At 41.4% G+C, this 11,542-nt stretch overlaps 1 protein-coding gene across 2 annotated transcripts in view; it reads left to right on the top strand.

The window, feature by feature from the left end:
* The first annotated feature begins 774 nt into the window (after positions 1-774).
* KATNA1 (katanin catalytic subunit A1) overlaps positions 775-11,542 on the top strand; it is a 39,506-nt gene continuing 28,738 nt past the window's right edge. Inside the window, exon 1 of one of the 2 annotated variants that reach the window (XM_049903209.1) lies at positions 775-877. The gene's annotated coding sequence lies outside the window, so the exon portion shown is untranslated. The remainder of the gene's footprint in view (positions 878-11,542) is intronic. The other variant, XM_049903190.1, reaches the window with a different exon arrangement.

The following is an 11,542-nucleotide window of genomic DNA, read 5'->3' as shown; positions in this document are numbered from 1 at the left end:
CCTAACATTAGTAATTCCTAAGTCACAAAAGTTTCAAGTGTCATAAGTGCCCCTATTCGGGTTTAGGTCGGGGTGGGGGATGGAGGCTAAGACTGGAGGCAGCAAAGCCAACAGCATTGTCCAGTAGGATATCTGTAAATCATGAAACAGTTTTGTTGTCTCATACTGAAACAGTGACACACACACACACACCCAAAATCCACCATTAGAGAATCTAAATATTTTTGTTTGCCCCCTCCCTACCTATTTTAGTCACATTACGTCGTGACAAGGCCCTCTGCCGAAGAATTCTGAGAACTGGGTTCTAAAATTTGTCATAATCGAATTGTTTAATACTGCAACACTTACCTGTAAAAGAGACACTCTGACTTCCTAACTTTAGAGGAATGCGGTGAAAATCAAATGGGAGACAATGTGAGCTAGCACTTCGGCAAAGGTACTGAGGTAAGCCAGGTAGTACAGGTCACGACCACTCCCACCTAGCTCCCTCAGCCGAGAGGAGGTGACGCGGGCGCGCAGGCGCGCCCCCGCGGCCTGGCTCCGCCCAGCGCGTGCCCGGGCGCCGGCGCGCGCACGCCGCCCGGCGTCCTCGCTCCCGGGCGTCGGCCCGCGTGCGCTGGGGTCGCTGCGGCCGCTCCCGGCACCGGAAGTGACGATGTGTGTTTGCCTTCAAATCCTTGGCTAGCACAAGAAGCGCCCGGGGGCGGTGACGGTTGGCCTGGGCTGTCCGGGTTCTGTGAGCGCAGAGTGGGGGTGGGGGTGGGGGTGGGGGGAGGTTTGGGGCTGAGTCTGACTTTCTGGCTGCCGGGAGCCGCTCTCGGCCCTTTCCCCTCCGCCTGGCTGTGGGCGGCTTCCCCAGGAGCCTCGGCCGCCACAGGTGAGTGTTCGCTCCCCGGTGCCGTGGGGACCCAGGTGCCCGGGCCGCCGAGGGCTTCAGGGGGCCTCCGGTGAGAGCCTGCCCATGCATGCGTCGGTGTCTCGGGTCCTAGCTCTTGTCGCCGACACCTGTGGCTCAGGTGACTGTTCTCCTCCTTCCTGAGGAATCCTGTCCAGCCAGGCACTCTTCGGGGGCTCTGCAGATCCCACCCCCTGGCCCGTGTCTTGAGGGAAGTGTCCGGCCGAGAGAACCGGTTTTTAATTCTGTGCAGTTCTGGCTGGTGCTCTCCGGAACCCGTGCGCGCCCCAGGCCCGGAAACCCTTCCTCCTGAAAAACCACGACATAGGGATGTAGCTTCCTTTCTTGTATTTTTTTAGTTGGTGTGTTATCGTTGAGGGTGTTAATTTCTTATTTAGATTATTCTAGAGCTGGTCGTCCTCTGGGAGGTTTATGGAGTTGGTACCTTTTAGAAAACGTATCCCTCGAAACATTTGTTTCATACCGTATATGGTGACGGAGATAGAGGTAAGCATGGACCCTCAAGTGCCTTACCGTGGATAATCTCCGGCCTTAACTGCGAATTGTTACTTTTATATCAGTTACCAGCTTTTAGCAGCACAGTGGTGCGCCCTTTTCTCTTGAAAGCACTAATTTATGTCTTTCTTCTTGAAACCAGACCTTTAGTTACTTTTGAAAGCATTCCGAATGTTTTAGAATGTGTGCGATGGATCTTTGCCACGGCCGCAAGGACAGAACATAAGGTGTCAAGAATGGTTTGCGTAATATTTATAAGGGCCAAAATGTCTCAACATGAAGTCCTGTTTTCTTTTCCAAAGGAGATGGTTTTGTAATCAGTGAGTTCTTACACAAAGAAATAGCATCTGAACTCTTTGTCTTATATTAATAACTTGTGGCATATATCATGCCTTAAAAAAAAAAGGAGGCAGTGCTGATCAACTTTCCAACATTCCTAGACTGTGAAAAGCAATATAAAGCTCTTTTATGGCTTTGGTTATTCAAGAAGCTTTTACATGTTATGGATTTAGTACTTGGAATTACTACGTAGCATACAAGGAAGGCTGCAACTTACTTTCAAACTGGCGTCTCGATTTGAAAATTTGTAGTCTTAGGGCATCATGTAGAATTTACTGTATTAACATCGTTGAAATGCTGTTTACAACAACGCCTTTTTTTTTTTTTTAGCGACTTGACTGTTTAAAAAAGATAGCATATCAAATCAATATGGTCAAAGTTGATAACATGCTAAATAGATTTCGCTTGTGTTTATTGAGATGGCTTGAAATGGCGTTTAGTTTGTGTTTTAATTGCTATACTCACTGATTTATTTTTGTTTAGAGTAAACTGAAAATTATCCAGTTATCCTTCTTTTGAGGGAAAGTTTACCAAATACATATAATGTAGACTTTTATATGTATATATTTTCTGAGCAGGGTTACTTTTGGTGTTGTTTTTTACGGTGGTAGCTTTCCTGTGCTTGAGTATTTATCATGTGATGATTATAAAGGTAAGGAAAACGTATGCCATGTTATAATTAGTCATGGGTCCCTCATTTATTCTGCTTTTTCATAATCATCAGTGACACTTTAAATTAGCATCATGATTGCATTCATATCCCAGAGATGACCATTCCGAAAATTGCTTAACCAGCAATCATGTTCTGTTTTTATTTTAGGAAATAAGTTTTGCAGATGAATTTTTGAAAAACATTAGCAGGCTTCCAGCATCGTTATTGACTCTTTATCCTGTGTTTAATATCCTATGCTTGTTTGCTCTTACTTAGCAAAGAAAAAAAAACACCTAAAGAGATAACCTTTCTACTACACTTCAAAGATTTTGAGGGCTAATTCCGTCTTACTTATTTTTGTCTTCAGTGCACTTCCTTTCAGCTCAGTAAGTGCTTCGTAAATATTTCTTGAACGAATGCTCAGTAGGTGATCCTTAAATATTTCTTGAATGAATGACCTATGGGTAGGACGTTAAAAACTACAGTATAGGTAGAACCTAGCCTAAAAAAAAAGAAATTTTTTTTTTTTTTTTTTAGTAAGAGGGGCAGGGGCTGCATTTGTTGTTTTTGTAGAGAATAGGAATCTTAGAACTCAAGTATTTTGATCTTCTGGTAGAGGTGCCACATTGCATCAGACGTGAAATTTCCTAGGAATCTTAATGGAAAATTGAGTTTTTAGTATTAGTTTTAAAAAACATGGGCTCTGTTATTGATTTACAGTAGTATTAATTTTGAAAAATGGGCTCTGTTACTTGATTTACAATTTCACTTGCATGTTAAAAAAACCACCCACTGCCCTCGTTACTCAGTTTAAATAGATGAATTTAGTCATTAACCAACTCACGCCTTCAAACCATATAAGCAAAAGGGTGATTCTGATAGGTTAACCCAAAGGAAAAGCTGACAGCGAAGTAAATGAGGCATAGCCGGAGCTTATTTCTCTCTCTAACGATATGTCTAACCAAGAGTCTGAATTTTTGGACAGTCTCATTTTTTATGGGTAGCGTTTACCACTTTTGTTGATTAAAACTCGGTCTGTCAACCTTTCTGGAAATACGTTTATTTCGTCAAATATTGCCAGGTATTGTGCAAGGTAGACCCCTTTTCTGTCTTTCTACAGTATGATTTTAGCAGTGATAAAGACATATTCTTGATAATTGGAGAATCATAAGTTTACAGTGTTTTCATTCATTTGAAAAGGATATTTTAGGCTTAGAGACTATGAAAGGATTAGGAAAAATTATTTTTGTCTAATATTTGGTTACCTAATGCTTGCTTTGTGACTGTTTTCAGTAAATACGTTATTCCTTTGATAACCAAGAATTTTTCAGGTCCTTTGTTAATATGGCCTTGGATTGACTTTACATTTCTTTTTGTTAGAAAATGACAATTCATTGTCTGCTAACAAATTTTATCTCACTAGAAAGAGAACTTCGTAACACAGAACCTTTAAACAAAGCCTGGAGTGACTTCTGAGTTTGGGACCGTTGAACAATGGCCCTCAAAAAGAAAAGTAAACAAAAGATCACCTATATATATAAATAGCACCTTAATTCAGATTTTTTTTTTTCTTCTAATGCGAATGGGAAGAAAGATATGGAAGGAGTCTTAAGCAAGGAGGGAGAGGGGAAAAGACATGAGAGGCCCGACATCCAAACTCATTCACATCAACTGTATACGTCCAGCAGTTGGGCCTGTTTATACTGTTCTAACACTGTTGCTCAGACTAGATGTCACTATAGGGCACGTGTGGCTTCAAGGCAGCAGTGATTATGCAGGTGTTAAGCAATAACCCTAGCTCTGGTGGTGATGAGTTGAGGATCAAAGAATGTGAGAGTGCAGAGGGGTGGGAACTGGACAAAAGTAAGAAATCTTAGTTAAGACAAAAACCTGGAAGTATTTTCGTTCAAAGATTACTGACTATCTGCTGTGTGCCAAACATGGTTCTTAGTACTGGGGATATAGCAGTGAATAACAGAGAGACATGATCCTTGACTATGGAGCTTTTATTTGGATAGAATATTGTCAGTGGTTATGACTTCAGGGAGTAACTATTTAGGTCACAGGATTTCCTTCGTTTCCTGTTGGACCTCAGCTGTTCAGTCTCAGTCTTGAGTTACTCATAGACCTCAGTTTATAACTGTATTGCTACATAACAAATTACCCCAAAACATAGTGCCTTAAAACAAACATTTATTATCTCACAGTTTCTGTGGATCAGGAATCTGGGAAGGGCTTAGCTGAGTGCCCTGACCCAGGGTCTTTCACAAGGCTGTAATCAAGGTATCAGCCCTCAGTGTAGTCATCTCAGTGCTTAACTTGGAGAAGATCTGCTCCCAAGGTCACTCACATGGTTGTTGGCAGAATTCAGTTCCTTGTGGCCATTCAGCTACGGCTTCAGCTCCTCACTGGTTGTTGGCCTGGAGTCTCCCTCAGTTCTTTGCTGTGTGAGCCTGTCACAAGGCAGCTCACAACATGGTAGCTGGTTTTCCTTAGAGTGCACCAGCAAGAGAGAGAGAGGGCAAGCAAGATGAAAGTCACAGTCTGATGTTGGAAATGACATTTCATTATTTTTGCATATTCTGTTTGTTAGAAGTCCACATTGAGTGGGGAAGTAATTACCCAACGGTATGAATACCAGGAGGCAGGGATCATCGAGAGCCATCTTAGAGGTCAATATCATTATGTATATAAGGACTTTTTCTCTTATTGTGTTTTTTTGTCCTCCCTGCCCCAGTCCTTTCGCTACTCACATTTCCCTACCTCAGCCTCCATAGACACTCAGTATATGTTCTTAGATATGTATGTATCCTTTAAAAAGTTTTATATAATGTATGGCTTTTTCATTTATAAAATGATATTGGGACTTAAGTCTTGTTCTGTGTCTAAGATTTTTTTCACCCAACTCTGTATTTTGATGATCTATCCATGCTGCAATTTGTAAATTGTGTTCGTTGTTTCCGCTACATGGTCCTACATAACGTTCATTCACAGTTTTTTTTTTTCATTCACATATTTTCTTCTGCATTCTTTCAGCAGCGAATAAACAGACTGCCTCCAGCTCTGATTTCCCAGACGTTCTGTCATTAACGTGTGTACGTCCTTGTTGTTATTGGCTGTGGAGTAGACTCATGGGGACCCCATGTGTGCATAGAAGAACCCCTCTGTAGGGTTTTCAAGGCTGTGACCTTTCAAAAGCAGCTCACCAGGCCTGTCTTCCAAGGCACTTCTAAGTGAGTTCGAACCCCAGTGTTTTGGCTAGAACCTAGTCAGGTGCTTTACCTTCTGAGCCACCCAGGCACTCCTAAACATCTAATTCCAAGTCCCTTTATGGATCTTTGTGAGACTGACTCTGGAATATTTGCACAAGACTGGGATCGTTGGGTCAAAAAATACATATGCATACGTAATTTCCCTAAGTACTGCCAGATTGTTCTCCTAAACAGCTGTACAGTTTATGCCCATAAATTATATGTGAGGCTTTCTCCCCCTCCCCAAATCCTTGCCGATACTTAGTATTATTGGACTTAGTAATTTTTTTTAAACCTGGTAAATGTAAAAGGAACCTCTCATTGCTTTCATTTGCGTTCATTTGTTACTAGTGTCCTGTACATGTTAGCCATTGGGTTTTCTATTTCCATGAATTGCTCTTTATGCTCTGTAGTCATTTCCCTGTAAAGTCCTTTTGTCCATTAGTGTGATGAATTACAATGATGGATTTTCCGATCTTAAGTCACCCTTGGATTCCTGGGGTGAAAAAAGGTGAAACCTTACCTTTAAACCCTTCTTAATCATGATATGCGTATGTGTTTGTTTTAATTTTATTTAGTTTGTTGTTGATATTGAAAATATACACAGCAAAACAGTTTCTGAATGTATAATTCAATGACATTGATTCCATTTCTTTGAATTGTGCAACCATTCTTACATTCTTTTTCTGAGTTGTCCCCCCATTAACGTAAACTCACTGCCCCCTAAGGTTCCTGTCTAATCTTTTGAGTTGCTCTTGTCACTTTGATCCCATATCAAAGAGCATAATGCTCAAAGCAGGCAGTTTTTATTAGTTAAGCTGAACTGCAGTTTTAAGAAGACTTCAGGAGATACTTTTGGTTTCAGATTTAAAAATTATCTCAGGGCAGTACTTTGAGGGGTTCACCCAGCCCACATGGCTCCAGAAGGTCTGTTGTTCTTGTTAGGTGCTGTCGAGTCGGTTCCGACTCATAGCGACCCCATGCACAACAGAGCGAAACACTACCCGGTCCCACACCATCCTTACAATGGTTGCTATGCTTGAGCCCATCATTGCAGCCACTGTGCCAGTCTACCTTGTTAAGGGACTTCCTCTTTTCTGCTGACCCTATACTCTTCCAAGCATGATGTCCTTCTCCAGGGACTCATCCCTCCTGACAACATGTCCAAAGTATGTAAGATGCAGTTTCACCATCCTTGCCTCTAAGGAGCATTCTGGCCGCACTTCTTCCAAGGCAGATTTGTTCGTTCTTTTGGCAGTCCTTGGTATATTCAATATTCTTGGCCAACACCGCAAGTCAAAGGCGTCAACTCTTCTTCAGTCTTCTTTATTCACTGTCCAGCTTTCACATGTATATGATGTGATTGAAAATACCATGGCTTGGGTCAGGGTCACCTTAGTCTTCAGGGTGACATCTTTGCTCTTCAACACTTCGAAGAGGTCCTTTGCAGTAGATTTGCCCAGTGCAATGCGTCTTTTGATTTCTTGACTGCTGCTTCCATGGCTGTTGATTGTGGATCCAAGTAAAATGAAATCCTTGACAACTTCAATCTTTCCTCCGTTTATCATGATGTTGCTCATTGGTCCAGTTGTAAGGATTTTTGTTTTCTTTATGTTGAGGTGTAATCCATACTGAAGGCTGTGGTCTTTGATCTTCATTAGTAAGTGCTTCAAGTCCTCTTTACTTTCAGCAAGCAAGATTGTGTCATCTGTAGAATGCAGGTTGTTAATGAGTCTTCCTCCAATCCTGATGCCCCGTTCTTCTTCATGTAGTCCAGCTTCTCGGATTATTTGTTCAGCATACAGATGAAATAGGTATGGTGAAGGAATACAACCCTGACGCACACCTTTCCTGACTTTAAACCAATCAGTATCCCCTTGTTCTGTCCGAACAACTGCCTCTTGATCTACGTAAAGGTTCCTCCTAAGCACAATTCAGTGTTCTGGAATTCCGTTCTTCTCAGTATTATCCATAGTTTGTTATGATCCACACAGTCGAATGCCTTTGCATAGTCAATAAAACACAGGTAAACATCCTTCTGGTATTCTCTGCTTTCAGCCAGGATCCATCTGACATCAGCAATGATATCCCTGGTTCCATGTCCTCTTCTGAAACCGGCCTGAATTTCTGGCAGTTACCTGTTGATATACTGCTGCAGCCGTTTTTGAATGATCTTCAGCAAAATTTTGCTTGCGTGTGATATTAATGATATTGTTCTGTAATTTCCACATTCAGTTGGATCACCTTTTTTGGGAATAGGGATAAATGTGGACCTCTTCCAGTCAGTTGGCCAGGAAGCTCTCTTCCATATTTCTTGGCATAGATGAGTGAGCACTTCCAGCGTTGCATCTGTTTGTTGAAACATCTCAATAGGTATTCCATCAATTCCTGGAGCCTTGTTTCTCACCTGTGCCTTCAGAGCAGCTTGGACCTCTTCCTTCAGTACCATCGGTTCCTGATCATGTGCCACCTCTTGAAATGATTAAATATCCACTAATTCTTTTTAGTATAATGACTCTGTATTCCTTCCATCTTCTTTTGATGCTTCCTGCATCATTTAATATTTTCCCCATGGAATCCTTCACTATTGCAACTCGAGGCTTGGATTTTTTCTTCAGTTCTTTCAGCTTGAAAAATGCCAAACGTGTTCTTCCTTTTGGTTTTCCATCTCCAGCTCTTTGCACATGTCATAATACTTTGTCTTCTCGAGAGGCCCTTTGAAATCTTCTGTTCAGCTCTTTTACTTCATCAATTCTTCCTTTTGTTTTAGCTGCTCAACGCTCAAGAGCAAGTTTCAGAGTCTACTCTGACATCCATCTTGGTCTTTTCTTTCTTTCCTGTCTTTTCAGTGACCTCTTGCATTCTTCATGGTTGATGGTCCTTGATGTCAGTCCACAACTCGTCTGGTCTTTGGTCACTAGTGTTCAATGCGTCAAATCTATTCTTGAGATGGGCTCTAAATTCAGGTGGGATATACTCAAGGTCATATTTTGGCTCTTATGGCCTTGCTCTGATTTTCTTCAGTTTCAGCTTGAACTTGCATATGAGCAATTGATGGTCTGTTCCACAGTCGGCCCCTGGCCTTGTTCTGACTGATGATATTGAGCTTTTCCATCGTCTCTTTCCACACATGTAGTCAGTATGATTTCTGTGTGTTCCATCTGGCGAGGTCCATGTGTATAGTCGCAGTTTATGTTCGTGAAAGAAGGTATTTGCAATGAAGAAGTCATCAGTCTTGCAATATTCCATCATTCAGTCTCTGGCATTGTTTCTATCACCAAGGCCATATTTTCCAACTACCTATCCTTCTTTGTTTCCAACTTTTGCATTCCAGTCACCAGTAATTATCAATGCATCTTGATTGCATGTTCGATCAATTTCAGACTGCAGCAGCTGATAAAAATCTTCTATTTCTTCATCTTTGGCCCTAGTGGTTGGTACATAAATTTGAATAATAGTCATATTAACTGGTCTTCCTTGTAGGTGTATGGATATTATCCTATCACTGACAGCGTTGCACTTCAGGATAGATCTTGAAACGTTCTTTTTGACGATGAATGCAACACCATTCCTCTTCGAGTTGTCCTTCCCAGCATAATAGACTATATGATTGTCCAATTCAAAATGGCCAATACCAGTCTATTTCAGCTCACTAATGCCTAGGATATAGATGTTTATGCGTTCCATTTCATTTTTGACAATTTCCAATTTTCCTAGATTCATACTTCATACATTCCACGTTCCACTTATTAATGGATGTTTGCAGCCGTTTCTTCTCATTTTGAGTCGTGCCACATCAGCAAATGAAGGTCTCGAAAGCTTTACTCCATCCACGTCATTAAGGTTGACTGTATGTTGAGGAGGCAGCTCTTCCCCAGTCATCTTTTGAGTGCCCTCCAACCTGGGGAGCTCATCTTCCAGCACGTCATCAGACAATGTTCCGCTGCTCTTCATAAGGTTTTCACTGGCTAATTCTTTTCAGAAGTAGACTGCCGGGTCCTTCTCCCTAGCCTGTCTTAGTCTGGAAGCTCCACTGAAACCTGTCCTCCATGGGTGACCCTGCTGGTATCTGAATACCGGTGGCATAGCTTCCAGCATCACAGCAACACACAAGCCCCCACAGTACAACAAACCGACAGACACGTCGGGGAGAAAGTCTGTAGTCCATGAGAATTTGAAATTCTGTTCTGCATTTTCCACTTTTTGATTAGAATTCTTCCGACAACTCATTGATCAAAATGTTCAGTAATGGTAGATGGCGGCACTATCCAGTTCTTCTGGTCTTATGGCAAAGGAGGCAGTTGTTCATGGTGGCAATTAGCTACAAGTTCCATATCCTCCTCCTATGCCTGACTCTCCTTCTTCCTCTGTTGCTGCAGGTGAATAGAGACCAATTGTTGTGCCTTGAATGGCTGCTTGCAAGCTTTTAAGACTCCAGGCACTACTCAGCGAACTAGGAGGTAAAACAGAAACACTAACCACGTCATTAGGCCAGTTAACTGGGATGTCCCATGAAACCATGACCCTAATCCTCCAAACCAAGAAACCAAATCCCATGAGGTTTTTGGTTGTGCATAAGCAGCCTCAGCAGCTACTCTTTTTTTTTTTTTTTTTGTGTATATCTATCGCACAACTTTTGCCAATGCAGCTTTTTACATGTGTACAGCTTATTGACAGCAATTACATTAGTGGACTGTGCAACCCTACCCTTAATCAGTGCAGTGTTTCTATCACCACTAACCCTTTTTTCCCCTTGACCCCCGCTCCTGTTAATCACTAATAAACTTTGGCCTCTGTACATTTGCCTTTTCTTGTCTGTTTATATAAGGGAAAACTTGTTGCCCTCAAGTCGATTCCAACTCGTAGCGACCCTATAGGACAGAGTAGAACTGCCCCATTGGGCTTCCAAGGTTGTAATCTTTACAGAAACAGACTGCCAAGTCTTCCTCCCACGAAGCAGCTGGTGGATTCAAACCACCAACTTTTGGTTAGCACCCAAGCTCTGTATGTTTTAAACTCAGAAAGTGTGAGTGCTCCTACTTTGTTCTTTTCTTTCAACATTGCTTTAGCTATTTAAGGCCTCTTGACATTACTTGTAAAGTTAAGGATTGGTTTTTCTATTTCTGCAAAGAAGGCTGTTGGAATTTTGATTGGGATTGTGTTGAATCTGTAGATCGCTTTGAGTAGTATATTGTGTGTGTGTGTGTGTGTGTGTGTTTTGATGCATTGTTGAACTTGGTAGTTAATGTTTTATTTTGTTTTAAGATTTCCATACCTGTATTCATAAGTGAAGTGGGCATTGTATTGTTCTTAATCAGTTTTAAAATTAAGGTAATTTCAGCCTCATAAAGAGTTGGTCAACTTTTCCCTTGGCTTTCAGATCAACTTTTTTGTGGATCACCTTTTTTGTGAATGGAATTATCTTCTGTACAGAAGTTAGCTAAAAACCCACCTATAAAAACTTCCTGGGCTTGGAGCTTTTTAAAGGAGAATGTCCTTTATTAAAATTTCATTTTCTTTAATTTTGGATCTGTGTAGTTATTTCTTCTTTTTCATTTTGTTTATTTTTGTGTATGCTTTATTTTATTTTTTTTGCTTGATATGTCTTGCTAGAGATTTGTCTGTAGATTTTTCAAAGACCCAGATTTTGGTTTTATAAATCTTTTCCAATTTTTTTGGATTTTCTTTTGATTTTTGTTCTTGTTTAAGTTCTGCCCTTTATTTTTTCTGTTCTTATACTTTTGGTTTACTCCTGTTGGTCTTTTCCTGGCTTCTTGAATTGATGGCTCTGCTCAGTTCATTTGTTCTTAAGGTGGTGGGATGTGGTGAGTCTCTGGTGTTGTGTTAACCACTCTGCATCATTTTGAGATTGTCCCCTGACCCAGTCCT

Source organism: Elephas maximus, chromosome 1 (genome assembly GCF_024166365.1).
Source record: "Elephas maximus indicus isolate mEleMax1 chromosome 1, mEleMax1 primary haplotype, whole genome shotgun sequence".
NCBI lineage: Eukaryota > Metazoa > Chordata > Mammalia > Proboscidea > Elephantidae > Elephas > Elephas maximus.
Note: the sequence above shows the minus strand (reverse complement) of the source record. Positions and strands in the feature narration are given on the sequence as shown.